The sequence below is a fragment of the Oncorhynchus masou genome, chromosome 22 (genome assembly GCF_036934945.1).
Source record: "Oncorhynchus masou masou isolate Uvic2021 chromosome 22, UVic_Omas_1.1, whole genome shotgun sequence".
NCBI classification, from domain to species: Eukaryota; Metazoa; Chordata; class Actinopteri; order Salmoniformes; family Salmonidae; genus Oncorhynchus; species Oncorhynchus masou.
Genome location: NC_088233.1, coordinates 38,848,623 through 38,863,623, shown reverse-complemented (window position 1 = coordinate 38,863,623; position 15,001 = coordinate 38,848,623). Strand labels below are relative to the sequence as shown.

General features: G+C 44.3%; 1 protein-coding gene across 1 annotated transcript in view; it reads left to right on the top strand.

Annotated features, from left to right (window-relative positions):
* The first annotated feature begins 3,004 nt into the window (after positions 1 to 3,004).
* LOC135509465 (sphingomyelin phosphodiesterase 3-like) overlaps positions 3,005 to 15,001 on the top strand; it is a 40,259-nt gene continuing 28,262 nt past the window's right edge. Inside the window, exon 1 of the mRNA XM_064930148.1 lies at positions 3,005 to 3,178. The gene's annotated coding sequence lies outside the window, so the exon portion shown is untranslated. The remainder of the gene's footprint in view (positions 3,179 to 15,001) is intronic.

Here is a 15,001-nt window from a genome sequence, read left to right as displayed (position 1 = left end):
TCTACCCGGCACAGCCAGAAGAGGACTGGCCACCCCACATAGCCTGGTTCCTCTCTAGGTTTCTTCCTAGGTTTTGGCCTTTCTAGGGAGTTTTTCCTAACCACTGTGCTTCTACACCTGCATTGCTTGCTGTTTGGGGTTTTAGGCTGGGTTTCTGTACAGCACTTTGAGATATCAGCTGATGTACGAAGGGCTATATAAATAAATTTGATTTGATTTTGATTTGATTAGAGAGAGGAGCAGGGGTAAAGAGAGAGTGAAGCAGGGGAGAGAGAGGAACAGGAGGGGAAGAGAGATGAGCAGTGGGGAGAAAGAGAGATGAGATGAGAGGTAGAGGAGCAGGCGGAAAGAGAGAGAGAAGCAGGGGGAAAGAGAGAGAGGAGCAGCGGTAAAGAGAGAGAGATGCAGGGGGAGAAAGAGAGAGAGGAGCAGGGGGAAAGAGAGAGAGGAGCAGGGGGAAAGAGAGAGAGGAGCAGGGGGAGAAAGAGAGAGAGATGCAGGGGGAGAAAGAGAGAGAGGAGCACGGGGAGAAAGAGAGAGAGAGGAGCAGGGGGAAAGAGAGTGAGATGCAGGGGGAGAAAGAGAGAGAGAGGAGCAGGGGGAAAGAGAGTGAGATGCAGGGGGAGAAAGAGTGAGAGGAGCAGGGGAGAAAGACAGAGAGGAGCAGGGGGAAAGAGAGAGAGGAGGGGGAAGGTGGGAGAGGAGCAGGGGTAAGGAGAGAGAGATGCAGGTGGAGAAAGAGAGAGAGGAGCATGGGGTAAAGAGAGAGGAGCAGGGGGAAAGAGAGAGAGGAGCGGGGGGAAAAGAGAGAGGAGCAGGGGGAAAGAGAGAGAGGAGCGGGTGGAAAGAAAAAACGGAGCAGGGGGAAGAGAGAGTTGCTAAGACAAAGATGGAGCAGGACATTACAGAACATGTTTGATGTCTGATGTCTATCTCCAAAAAGGCCCACTCTAACTGTGTGAATAATAACCATACTTTAGAAAGTGAAGTATACCTGAGGGTTGCCTGAGCAGGATAATAGTGTGCGTTCCATGGCTGTGTACCGTGTCATGGACATCTCGAGGGCCAACATCAGGGAGAGACACATCAAACAGAGCAACCACTGAACTCAGGATATCCTTATTGTCTACCTGTGGAAAACACACACTCATGAACACACACACACAACCCTTCCATATCCTACTCTTCCAAGACACTGGGATTTAGCAGGATTTGAAAGTGTAATCAATTAATAATTAGAGTTATGGGACAATTACAGGCCTGCGGCAGGAGGAATACTATTGATGATAATATGACCTATATGCATAAAATACGCATCTGTACAGACAGGCTCGTGGGAGGCAGAGAGCCAGGAAATGGGAGGCAGAGAGCCAGGAAATGGGAGGCAGAGAAGTCGAAAGGGTGGAAAGAATATCATAATGAAAGTATGAACGAGAGGAAATGAGATGGGTGACGAGAAAGAGATAATGGGAGAAGGTGTGTGTTTTGTGTGTGTAAAGATCTTAATTTGAACACTCTTGTTGCTTAGAATTAAATGCAGACGAGATTCATGATTCACATAAATTTACTGATGACCTGAACTAACACTTGGTTATATTAACAATATTGCACTTTTCATATATCCTCATTTTGTCCAGCTAATAGCCTAACCACCAGTCAGTCTAGCAACATTATGGACTAAGCGTTCAAATCCTGTTGCTGCAGGATTATTTTGCTGCGACAATACTGGTCAAATTAAGATCCAACACCTGTATGTGTGCACTTGCTATTTTTCTCTCCCTTTCTCTCTCTCTACCCTCCCTCTCTCTCTCCCATTCTACTGTAGCTATTGCAATCATTTGTTTAGTCATCTACAGTGGTTTCGCAACAAATTAACTTCACAGCCAAAGCTAGGTTCAGTGTGTGTCTATGAATAGGATGAGGGTAAACCGCAAGCAGCAACACATGCACACAACCCACACAAATGCGCATGAGAATACAGACTTGGCTGCACTACTATACAGTATCTTCTAATGATCAAACATAAGGGCATTTGTTCTATATGTTGCATCTTGGCTACACAGCAACACTCCATAACCCCTTTGGCAGAGCCAGGCATTACTGTCGTTTATTTTTAGTGGTTCCAGAAGAGTGGATGCATTTGGACTGCACTCTATAATTAATCTGATTGCCTGTGAGAGGAATTCATCATAGAGTCGGTGGGTATGACGACACTTGTGCTGTTTCCAGCGGAAAATGGGTGCTACGGTAGGGAGGTGATGGACAGAAGCACACAAGTTATTCAATGTGAGCGAGGTAGTATGTCTAGATAAGAAGGCAAACGGATGCAGGGGAGTGGCAGGAGTTGCGAGTACCTGTGGAACGAGCTCATTGGCATCACTGATTCCCAGCAGCTCGTAGAAGTGAACTTTGATGGGCTGTGCAGTAAAGTCACCTCTGCTGCCATCTATTTTGGGCTTGAATTTCACTGTGTGGAGACGGACCACACAACCATCCATATTCACAGGCTCTTTATTTACCCTGCAGTAATGACAACAACAACACAAATACTTGTCATGTTATCATTCAAGTCGAAGCTAACAGCTAATTAGCTAACTAGTGTCTGATACGAGCTATGCCACTTACTTGCCTGCTGCTGGTAGCCTACAAAAACTCCAACGTTATGTTATGGTAACTATGGAAACACTGTGGCCGACTGTGCATTCTGGGAATTGAAGTCTAAGAAATGTTTACAGCGCAGAAGAAGCGAACTAGAACCTCACTGAGAAGTGACCAGTGGTTTCAGGACGCGTGTGTGAGTGGGCCATGCAATCTCACGTTTGCATTTCTACTTAATTCAAATATTGCATTTAATGGAGTTAAAACCAACCCAACTGCCCGAACGAGCACCAGAGTGGTCGTCATGAGAGGCTTCAGAGATTGTCTCTGCCTTTCGATTGGCGGTGGTCGTTATGAAAAGGGAGTGGCATCGTAGCCGGTGAGCTATGACGTCAATGGAGCTGTTCAAAGTGTGGTGGTGCTGGAAGGAATCTCACGCAGTTCATCTGCACAGGCTCCGCGGCCATAAAGTGGACTGGATTTGAGAGCATCAAAGGCTATTATCACGGTTCAGAGGGGGAGAATACCGAAGAGAAATAGTGCTCCACCTGTTTGAATAAATCAGCGAGATCTGAAAGAAGTGAGTAGCTATTCTGAATCGCATGATTTGCGAGGGAAAAGGGTTGGGTTCATGAAGAAATGTGGCTTTTAGAACATCTTGAGCACGTTGCGATAGTAGAAATTTTTCTTTGCCCTTGTGAATTTTCAACCATACACAAACGGTCCTGATTGGTTACTTCGGGTTATCTCTTGCCTATAATAGCTTTATTGGTGCGTTTTCGTCTTTGTAATCCGCTCCTTTCACCTCAATGACTATTGCATACACAATGGGAAGATTTGACTGGTATTTGCATAAGTCCCAAGGATCGAATGTTCAAGGCACATCGAGTGTGTGTTTGTGTGTAATAGACGAGGAAGAGCGAGAAAGGGAGACGTTGTTCGTTTCACATAGACTAGTCTAGTAAATCAAACCCATGGAATTAAAAAAACATTATGCGCGCACATTTCATGTAGCCTACTCCTCGTAATTAATTGTCTCTCTACATATTATATTCTTCTTCAACGGGCGGCTAGGTGAAGTTACTTGGACATGGTGGCTAGGAGAAGTCTCTTGGACATAGTTTGAAAAATATACCCTTTTATGAGAAGTCGTAATAACAGTTTGCATGAAATCAGTAGGCCTAGATATCAACACTGTCTGGACAGAATTGTAGCCTACACTCTTTCCAAAAGGGTTCTTTGCGGAGATGGGGTTCTACAAGAAGCGTTTTTTATCTGAAGAGCCCTTTTTGGAAGCCGTGGGTTCTTTGAAAGGCAAAGGGTTCTATCGAGAACCTTTTTCATCCCAATAGCCGTTTTTAGAAGAAAGGTTTATTTTATGATTATTTGGAAGGAAATAAGGATTCTTTGGAAAGTAAGAAAGGTTCTACATATATTGAACACTTTGAATATGAATACTTTTTATTTTTATTTTACCTCAGTGTTTAAACTTGAACATCAGGAGTTTGAGTAATCTTAAAAAAATAGGTGTGAGCATGTTTTAAACTGTACCAATAAAGGAATATTTGTAGGCTAAATTTATCTGGTATTCTCTTATTCATTTTATATATACTGTACTGACATAGTTGATATCTTTGCCATGGTTTCTATCTTTAAAATTAGTATTTTTCTGTGATTTTATTGAGCATTGTAGGATAATAGAAGGGAGTATGTGTGGTACACAGTAAATTGTCCAGTTTGACTGACCTCATGTTGATTATTCAGTGTAACATTTCTAGTGTTGATTCAGGAGTTAAGTTAACTTAACACTCAGTGGCATGAAATAACCTACAACCAGAGTTGAGTGTAGAGTAAAAGACTCAAAACCACACCCATCATTTGGCTATTTCCCAGCATGCTCTATTGCAGGTTGATTTTCAGAATTGTTTGTTTCAATATCTGTGTTTTTGCATGTAGATTGATTAGTTCATTAATCTTATGCTATACACAGATAAATAATATACATTTTTCTAAATGAAACCAAACTGTTAGTTGTTGGACTTATTGCACCCATTACTGAGATTGATGTTCCAGTTTAGATCATTTACGTACTCTCATTAATTAATCTTCCCTACCCTGACATGTGTTCTGTATGCATGTTGTGGGTGATTAAAAGTACCAATTGTTGGATATCCTCACTCTGGCTGGATTCCAATAGGTATTAGGAATATTTGAAGCCAGCATAATGTGACGTGAAGACCTGATGTGGTCTGTAAACCAGGAGTTTCAGAGCACTGTTTTAATGTATAACTAAGCCCTCAACAAAAGGCCTAATGATATATTGTAATGTATTGTAATAAATCGTTTTTTTTAAAGGCTATTACGACTGGTGGAACCGTTCATAGAGGGTTCTAGGAATAACTTTTAGATGATAAAAGGGTTCATGGTGGAGCCATTTATAGAGGATTTTATAAGAAGAACCCGTCATAGAGGGTTCCAGGTAGAACAATTTACAGAAGGTTCTATGAATTACCCTTCATAGAGGGTTCTAGGTAGAACCCTCTGGAAAGGGTCCTCCCTAGAACCAAAAATTATTCCCCTAGGAGACAAGCTGAAGAACCCTATATGGTTATACTAAGCACCTTTTTTTCTAAGAGTGTATTGAAATAGGCTAGTGTTATTGACTGAACATGACTATTGATTTAGCCCCCATGTTGCTGTAGATTCAGTGGAAACTAAATCTTTGATTTTGGATGGGATGATATTCCAATGATAGGTGTGGCACAGCCGGTGTGCACAGGCTGCTCTCTCAGTCGGTGTCCATCTCTGATCCGCTTTTTGGCTGACGTGGTGAGAAAGAGTCAGGTGCTATAAAACTCCTCCCTTCTCGTGGATAGACACTGAAAGCTGAGGTGACAAGGGAGGGAGCATGAGGATGCTGGTAGCTGATAGGCCTAAGTGTGTCCCATTAATTAAAACACAACCTGCAACTCGTGACCAAGTGTGATAGGCTATCTTCAAAATGTGGGTAAAGAAAATATAGGCATTCAATCTTCAAAGTAGCCTATAATTGGATAGAATTGAGTGGGTCTACTTTCACTTCATCACAGACCTGCCCGGTGTATGTCTGGCTTGCCTATCAAACACCCATCTAACCACTGTTCAATAATGAACCAGGTGGTCGGGCCAGATGGGGGTTGATGGGCCTTGCACAGGTGATACAGGATACTTCAGGATTTGGTTTCTTTTATGTGTAACCTACATTACAGTCTCATGAGTAAGTGACAGCCAAATGTAAATAAGAGGCCAGTGACAGTGGTGACAAAAAAACATTAATGTTCAGTGTCACTGTCATTATAGTCTTCAATACATAAGCCTGTGTTTTTGTCCATGCAGTTCCAGATGGAGTAGTGCCCATAAAGGAAAAATCCACCCAAACAATACATTTTGGAATTTTCTTTCATTAGTGTTAGCAATCAAGTTTTCAAGATATAGGACTTATAAGCAAATTGTCACCTCCTACGTCATCATGTATCATGTATCAACAGTGGACAAATGGGCTCCTTTAAGTGCTATCAAGTGAGGCTGAATACACGACTCGGTACATGGAAATGCTCTGTTGTGTATCCTGCAAGCAGGCAATTTTCTCAGCGAGAGGATGCAATCACTAATCAAATGCATTGTTGAATGCTTTTAGTAAAATAGCAGCAATACAACACTGGTCCCACTGTGAACATCTAAAGTCTTGGTGCCAAAAAGTTGTTCCTGAGCTTCAAGAGGAGATAGGGCCCTCTGCCATTCTAGGCCTACACTGCTTTCCCTCTTTGTGACACTGAGCAAGTTGACAAGGCTCTCTCTCCATTTAGGCCCATACACTTAGAGAAAAGGCGCTATCTAGGACCAAAAAGGGTTCTTTAGCTGTCTCCAAAGGAGAACACTTTGAAGAACCCTATTTGGTTCCAGGTTGAACCCTTTTTGGTTCCATGTAGAACCCTTTCCACAGAGGGTTTCATGTGGAACCCAAGAGAGTTCTACCTGGAAACAAAACGTGTTTTACCTGGAGCCAATGGGGACTGCTGAAGAACCCTTTTTGGAACCTTTTTTTCTTAAGAGTGTGCTTTCTTCCTTCTTTGTTTCATTTACTCCGTTCTGACCATCTGCCTGTTTTCAACATACATCATATTTCCATCCAAGTCTACTTGTCATTCACTCTCTCCTCTCTCACACAACCCTGTCCCTCTCTGTCTGTCTCTGCCATCTCCATTTCCTCTCCGTCTGTTTGTTTCCATTCACAGTGCCCGGGTTAGGTTGTCAGTGTTGTGTAGCCTGATGTTCCCGCGGATGTATTATTATACAAAGCGAAATGGTCCAAAACTCAGCGAAGCTGGCTCAATTTAGTCTAACCCACGTCACAGTATTGACACAGCAAACTAAACCACATAAATACATCCCGTGCGATTACCGGAAATGACTTCTCTCAATGCCTCCACTTTTCAGCATAAGACATGTTGTCTCGGGACAACAAACATCATGCAAAAAAATATATTTCAGTAAGATTTATTTTATCACTGATATAATGATTCTTCATATATCCGAATAGTTACACAAACTATGAACCCCACTTTAAACACTCAAGCCTAAGAACAGATGATTTACTGCAGGTTTATTTAGCTGCACATGACCCCTCTGATTCTATGGCATTTAGAAAAGATTAGCGACATCTCAGACGTCAGAGTGAGCACTCAAAGAACACACAGGAAAGGAACAATATAACACGGTTCAATTGATGATCCCAAACGGTACAGCAGATTTGATTTGTGTTTTCTAAAATCGGATTTCTTCAGATGAAAGTCACTGTACAGTGTTTACATATTTCTCTGAAATATGACCTATAATGAATTACAATATGAGTGAAATAGTTGCTAATTAAATATGTTAAAGTGCAGCTTATCTGTGTTGGAATGGTGTGGGCGTATACCTGTCATTACAAAAATTAATGCGAGTACACCGCTGATTGGTCAGCTCATCCTACTCAGGATGACATCATCCTCTGTGAGGAAATAGCAAGCATTTTTTTTTCATGTCTGTTTGAGATACAAGTTTAAGGTGGGGTTTTTGAAGTGTTTTTTTTTTCTCCAATGTATGCTTATGCCACAAATACAAGTATAGGATGAGTAAACAATATTATTTGGGAATGAGCTAATAGAATATGAACTTTTAAAAGTGAGATTTTCATTGGACGGTTTTGGAAAAAAAACATTTGCTGGTGGATTTTCATATGCTAAAAATATCACTCAAAGTATAGGACAGAGCAGCCTACAATTAGTCTAGTAGAGTGCCATGGTGGGATTTACTCAGCAGGGATATGCTAAGTTTTATTTAATGACCTCTCACTGATCATGTGTTTAAGCCAGTTCATAGTATGTGTGTTCATAGTATGTGGTACGGAAGGAGGGAGGGGGAGACCTGGGTGATATTGGCAGTGTTGTGTGAACAGACTTTGTGAACATGGAGAGATGATGTGTTCTCCACCGGTAGAGGGGAAAATATGACTGACACAAGAGAGGGAGGATTTGGGTTTTGTTCACTATGCCAGGGTTTTGTTTTAGCCTATGTATGTGCACATGTGCGTGTTTATGTGACCACCAGCCCTCAACTTGTCCTGTCTGTCTTTGCCGTCCACTCATCAATGCACTCAGCCACCCACACTGCCAGGCTTGACCCATGCCATCCTCTCTCCTACAAAGCCAGAGCAGAGCTGTGTCATTAGGTACAGTATGCTGCCGGTTGCTGGTCTGGGTGAGTGTGTAATTATGGTGCTGTATGGGTGCTCAGGGTGGTGCTATAGTCTTGCCCCAGACGGTGGATTGTGTGGAGACAGGCGCTTCCAACTCTGGGTCTGGAGAGGTTTCCTCTTCAAGGTCTTGGCTACAGGCTGATCACAGGGGGAGAAGTCAGTGTGGGACCTGGGTCTGGGTGGGGTTCACTCCCCCATACCAACACACCCTGCCTATCCTTCTGGAACCTATCAGATGGTCTTTCATTACCTAGAGGCCATGCTCTGACCTCAAAAAGTGTGTGTGTGTGTGTGTGTGTGTGTGTGTGTGTGTGTGTGTGTGTGTGTGTGTGTGTGTGTGTGTGTGTGTGTGTGTGTGTGTGTGTGTGTGTGTGTGTGTGTGTGTGTGTGGTTTTGTGCATTTGGTTTGCGTGTCCTGTACATGCGTGTGTGAGCGTGTGGAGCAATGCTTCTGTGTCATTAGCCTACTACACTCTTGGCTTGTATACTGTGATTGGAGATGGGAAGGACTGGTGCGGTGAAACATTTAGCAGACGGCTTGCTGCCTCAGCTACACACAAACCTGGAGAGCAGCTATAGGAGGGCTGTTGTACAACATGTAGGATGTGGTGCGTTCTTCAGAACCTGTTCACGCGGTGGTGCTTGTTGTGACGGGCAAAGGTACGGACACTCGTTTTCTCTCTCTCCCTCTTCTCTCCGGTCTCTCTCTCCATCTCTCTCCCTCTTCTCTCCTGTCTCTCTCTCCATCTCTCTCGCTATTCTCTCCTGTCTCTCTCTCCATCTCTCTCCCTCTTCTCTCCTGTCTCCCTCTCCATCTCTCTCCCTCTTCTCTCCTGTCTCTCTCTCCATCCCTCTCGCTATTCTCTCCTGTCTCTCTCTCCATCTCTCTCCCTCTTCTCTCCATCTCTCTCCCTCTTCTCTCCGGTCTCTCTCTCCATCTCTCTCCCTCTTCTCTCCTGTCTCTCTCTCCATCTCTCTCCCTCTTCTCTCCTGTCTCTCTCTCCATCTCTCTCGCTATTCTCTCCTGTCTCTCTCTCCATCTCTCTCCCTCTTCTCTCCTGTCTCCCTCTCCATCTCTCTCCCTCTTCTCTCCTGTCTCTCTCTCCATCCCTCTCGCTATTCTCTCCTGTCTCTCTCTCCATCTCTCTCCCTCTTCTCTCCATCTCTCTCCCTCTTCTCTCCGGTCTCTCTCTCCATCTCTCTCCCTCTTCTCTCCTGTCTCTCTCTCCATCTCTCTCCCTCTTCTCTCCTGTCTCTCTCTCCATCTCTCTCCCTCTTCTCTCCTGTCTCTCTCTCCATCTCTCTCCCTCTTCTCTCCTGTCTCTCTCTCCATCTCTCTCCCTCTTCTCTCCTGTCTCTCTCTCTCCGCTCCTAGATGGTCTTGTACTCACCTGTGTTTGCCGTTGCCTGAACTTTGAGTGGTTTCTGTGGCAACATTCACCTCACACTTCAGGGAATACCTGTGATCTCTCTCTTTGTCTGTTCTTTCTCAATCTGTCTTGTTTTTCACATTTTGTTACTCCTGTTATGAGCTATCTATGTGTGTTGTTACCATTACATCATTGTACGTGCTGATATTGCGTTATCCCACTGCTAAAGGGATTGCCATGTTTATTATGCCAGGCCTTTGCTTTGAAGCTAAGCAGCTTATTCAAAAAGTGGAAGCTCCTTCAAGTGGCAGTTGGTTTAGTTTCTAAAGACCATATAAATGGAAACATGGTCTCTCAGTGTGCAGCTCTTTGTGGAGCTTCTTTAAAATGACTTATATCTACTATTACCTGGTTGAAGAACCCTCGAAAATATCACACTCTCAAGTTCCACACCTAAATGACAAAGGGCATTTGAACTGTATGGCCTTCAACCTTGCAGGAAGGGTGCAACGTAACAGTTCATGCCAGAGATTTTCAGTCCAAGGCTGGTTTCCGTTCCAAGGCTGGCTTTCAATTCAAGGCATGGCTGGCTTTTAGTCCAATGCTGGCTTATACAAGTTTTCTCTATCTGTATTTTGAATATGAATGTATTTGTTTTCACTGTCTGCAAGTTATCAGACTGAAACGAACAGTTTTGACATTTCAGATCAGTGTTGCCGTAGCCTTTAACATGACAAATGTGGAACAAATCAATGGAACAACCAATCCATATCTGTCTGTAGAAAACCAGGGCAGGTTTCGAGCTAGTGATGGATCACTTACTGTTTGTCTGTGCGTGTATGTACACGACATGACCAAATGTATGTGGACACCTGCTCATCGAACATCTCATTCCAAAATCATGGAGTAGGTTCCCCCTTTGCTGCTATAACAGCCTCCACTCTTCTGGGAAGGCTTTCCACTAGATGTTGGAACATTGCTGCGGGGACTTGCTTCCATTCAGCCACAAGAGCATTACTGATGTTGGGAAATTAGGCCTGGCTCACAGTCGGTGTTCCAATTCACCACAAAGGTGTTCAATGGGCTTGAGGTCAGGGCTGTGTGGAGGCCAGTCAAGTTCTTCCACACTAACCTCGACAAAACATTTCTGTATGGACCTCGCTGTGTGCACTAGGAAATTGGCATAGGGAAACATGAAAGGGCCTTTCCCAAACTATTGCCACAAAGTTGGAAGCATAAAATTCCATTGAATGCTGTTGCGTTAAGATGTCCCTTCACTGGAACTAAGGGGCCTAGCCCGAACCATGAAAAACATCCCCTAACCATTATTCGTCCTCCATGGCACTATGCAGTCAGGCAGGTAGCGTTCTCCTGGCGTCCTCCATGGCACTATGCATCTGGGCAGGTAGCGTTCTCCTGGCGTCCTCCATGGCACTATGCATCTGGGCAGGTAGCGTTCTCCTGGCGTCCTCCATGGCACTATGCATCTGGGCAGGTAGCGTTCTCCTGGCGTCCTCCATGGCACTATGCATCTGGGCAGGTAGCGTTCTCCTGGCGTCCTCCATGGCACTATGCATCTGGGCAGGTAGCGTTCTCCTGGCGTCCTCCATGGCACTATGCATCTGGGCAGGTAGCGTTCTCCTGGCATCCTCCATGGCACTATGCATCTGGGCAGGTAGCGTTCTCCTGGCGTCCTCCATGGCACTATGCATCTGGGCAGGTAGCGTTCTCCTGGCGTCCGCCAAACCCAGATTGGTCCGTCAGACTGCCAGATGGTATAACGTGATTCATCACTCCAGAGAGCGCATTTCCACTGCTCCAGAGTCCAATGGCGGCGAGCTTTACACCACTCCAGCCGACGCTTGGCATTGTGCATGGTGATCTTAGGCTTGTGTGCGGCTGCTTGGCCATGGAAACCCATTTCATGAAGCTCCCGACAAACAGTTTGTGTGCAGAGTGTCCTCCCAGAGTCAGTTTGGAACTCGGGAGTCACTGAGCTCTTCAAGAAGGCCATTCAACTGCCAATGTGTGTCTATTGGCTGTGTGCTCAATTTTATACATACAGGTGTGGCTGAAATAGCCAAATCCACTCATTTGAAGGGCTGTCCACATACTTTTATACATATAGTGTGTTTGAGCACACATGCATGCAGGATTTGCTATGTTACTGTAACGAATGTGAGAAGGCATGATGTCAGCCCATGTGTCTGTCTATGTTTTTCAAGGGCAGAGGAGTAGGCTCCACGTTTACAGAAAGAGGAAGCTGGAGTATTTTTAGTGGTCATGGGTGTTACAGCACCCATGACCGGGGGTGAGGAGGGAGGTGGGGTCCAGATGTGTGACTGAGGGAAGGTTGGAGTCAGAGTTCATAAGTCAGGGACAGAGAAACAGGGGACAGGCATGGTGCAGATGTTAGTGTATAGTCGAGGCACGGTGGGGGGAGGGGCACAGTACATTGCATGAATTGTATGATGGCACATCAGCCATTCTTATTGATCCAGCATGATCTAGATTTGAAAGTATATTTAGTGCAGCTGCCCAATGGCAGTGTGAGCCCATATAGGCCACAGCCCAGAGGCATGCTGGGTAATTCTGAATCATCATTGTAATCCCCCATGTCAGCAGACGCCAAGCCAAGGAGGTCTCTGTATACATAGCCCAGCAGTAATACTCCACAGCAATACTGTATACTATTCCAGTTCTCACTTTCTCTTTCTCTTTCTCTCACACATCTGTTTTCTTCTTGGTACCCCTTTAAAGTACAGTAAATGTATCTTATACAGGGTTGGGTAGGTTACATTCTAAATGTAATCCTTTTCAGCTAGTTACCTGTCTAAAATTGTAATCAGTAATGTAACTTTTGGTTACCCAAACTCAGTAACGTAATCTGATTACTTTCAGTTAGTTTTGGATGACTTTCCCCTTAAGAGGCATTAGTAGAAGACAAAAATAATCCATCAAATGCATGGTGTGTCATAATAGTGGTCTCTGACTCGCTCAGGTGAAGCAAACTTAAACGTGCGCCTTTTTTCAATGCTGATTTGACTGTCATTGAGAAAACAGAAAGGTTTTCACAAACATCCTTTCTGAATTTAAAAGTAATCCTAGAAGTAGGCCTAATCATCTAGTTTTTCAAAAGTACCTGTAATCGGATTACAATATTTTATCTGGTAATGTATCTGATTACAGTTAGGGTATTTTATAATCAGATTACATGTAATCGGTTACACCCCAACCCTGCTCTTATACCTGTTCACAGTAATAACTCTTTAGTTACTCACCAACAACCTTAATTAACAAGTTGTTACATAATAAATTAGTAAATCTGTTTAATCACTAAATAACACAAACATACACAAACAGAGACCAATTTCCCTGTGCAAGCCCTTAGAGGGAAGCTTGAGGAATGATTGTTCCTTACTAAAAAGCAGGTGGCAGGAGGGGCTGATTGAGTTATAGTGATGATTGCATTGTGGTAATAGTGATGGCATTATCCATTTCCTCTAACAGTATTACATTCCCAATTACACCCAGCCCAGAGCACACTGTGGCTCCCACATGGGCTTCCGTCTCAGTGCAAGAGGTGTCACTGCAGTACCTGGTTCGAATCCAGGCGGCATCACATCCAGCCGTGATTGGGAGTCCCATAGGGTGATGCACAATTGGCCCAGTGTTGTCCGAGTTTGGCCGGGGTAGGCTGTCATTGTAAATAAGAAATTATTCTTAACTGACTTGCCTAGTTAAATTAGGTAAAAAAATAAAATAATAATAATTAAACTGTCCTGTCCGGCATAGAAAGGGTGATGAAAGAGAGAGAGAAACGAATAAAATGCTCCAATGGGCTGTTCTAACCCAGTCTTCTACCAGCATGCCAAAAACAACCAGTGCTGCTGAGCAAAACCCTTGAGACTGTTTGTCCGGACACAGCCAATCCAACCGCGACAAAACAATAATAGACTGACCCTGATACCATAGAATATTCAGAGCATTTGGCAAAGATGCTAATCTGGCCAATATGCTTTCTGGGTTTGGAAAGGCGTAATGATGATGGATTGATTGTCTAATGAGGCTTTGGGAGGTATTGTTTTCAGCCTGCCTTTCTCATAGAGACTTAGTCAATAGTAGAAGGCAATCTTATGACATTTAAGAATGACAAATGCTTATTTATACCACACGTGGACAGACGAGTCAGGGCCAGGGGTCTGTTACAGGCACCTGAGTTAGTGCGTCAGGGTGTCGATCTGCCTGTTGAAGTCTGGATCTGAATTACACCTGAATGCTCTGCCTGTGTCTCAGGCTCACTGTTATTAGATTGCTTGTTCAAATTTTAAAAGGTACCTGTATCCTTGACCAGGTGTATGTGTTTGCCAGAGTGTGTGTGTGTGTGTGCATTTGATCCAAAGTACAGTTGTTTAGAGTGTAGCGTAGAGTTACGGTTAGACACAAACATGTGTGTGACAGGGGAGTTGGAGGTGGGCAACATTCACCACCACACACCAACAGGTCTTGCTAGTACCTGAGTGCATGTGACTAGGTCACCATGACAACCGAAATCCCTTAAGCATACTCGGAGTAGCGTCACTGCTGGCTCTGGAAGTGGAGGAAGAGCGGGAGGCAACTTTCAAAGCTTACGGGGAAGAGAAAGAGATCCAGAGAAGGACCATCCTTAGGGGAGAGGGAAACAGCAGTGGGTCTGCTCCAACTCTGTTCTGATCGTTTTGGATCCTACTGGTCTGTTTTAGTGCTATGCTCTGAACACAGACATCTGCTGGTGTCTCTGGTCGTCATTACTCACGATGTAGCAGCATCGTACACTTATAAACGCTCCACAATTCTGCACCATTAATAATGAAACAGAAGGAAACCACCACAGCCGGCTAGATGGGCTACATCGATCTCTGTGGTCACCGGATACTTAGCAGTACATCACTCATTTGCCCACTCTAAAACGTATTGACACAAACAGAGCCTCCACACACAACATACACACACACACACACACACGCACACCCACATGGGCACATGCACACGTATTTACCCAGGATTCAGCAGGAGCTTTCTCCCTTTGTCATTATCAGTATTGATCCAATGGAGGAGGACATTTCGTAAAACAAATCCATGGGGAGCGGTTGAGGCACCCGGACCCCATTCATTTGTCATGCTCGTCCCCATTGAAGCTTGCTGATGAGTCTCTCTGGGTTGGTTATGCTTCAGTTGAGTGTGAATTTTTCAGGCAGGAAGACCCCTTGGGTAACTT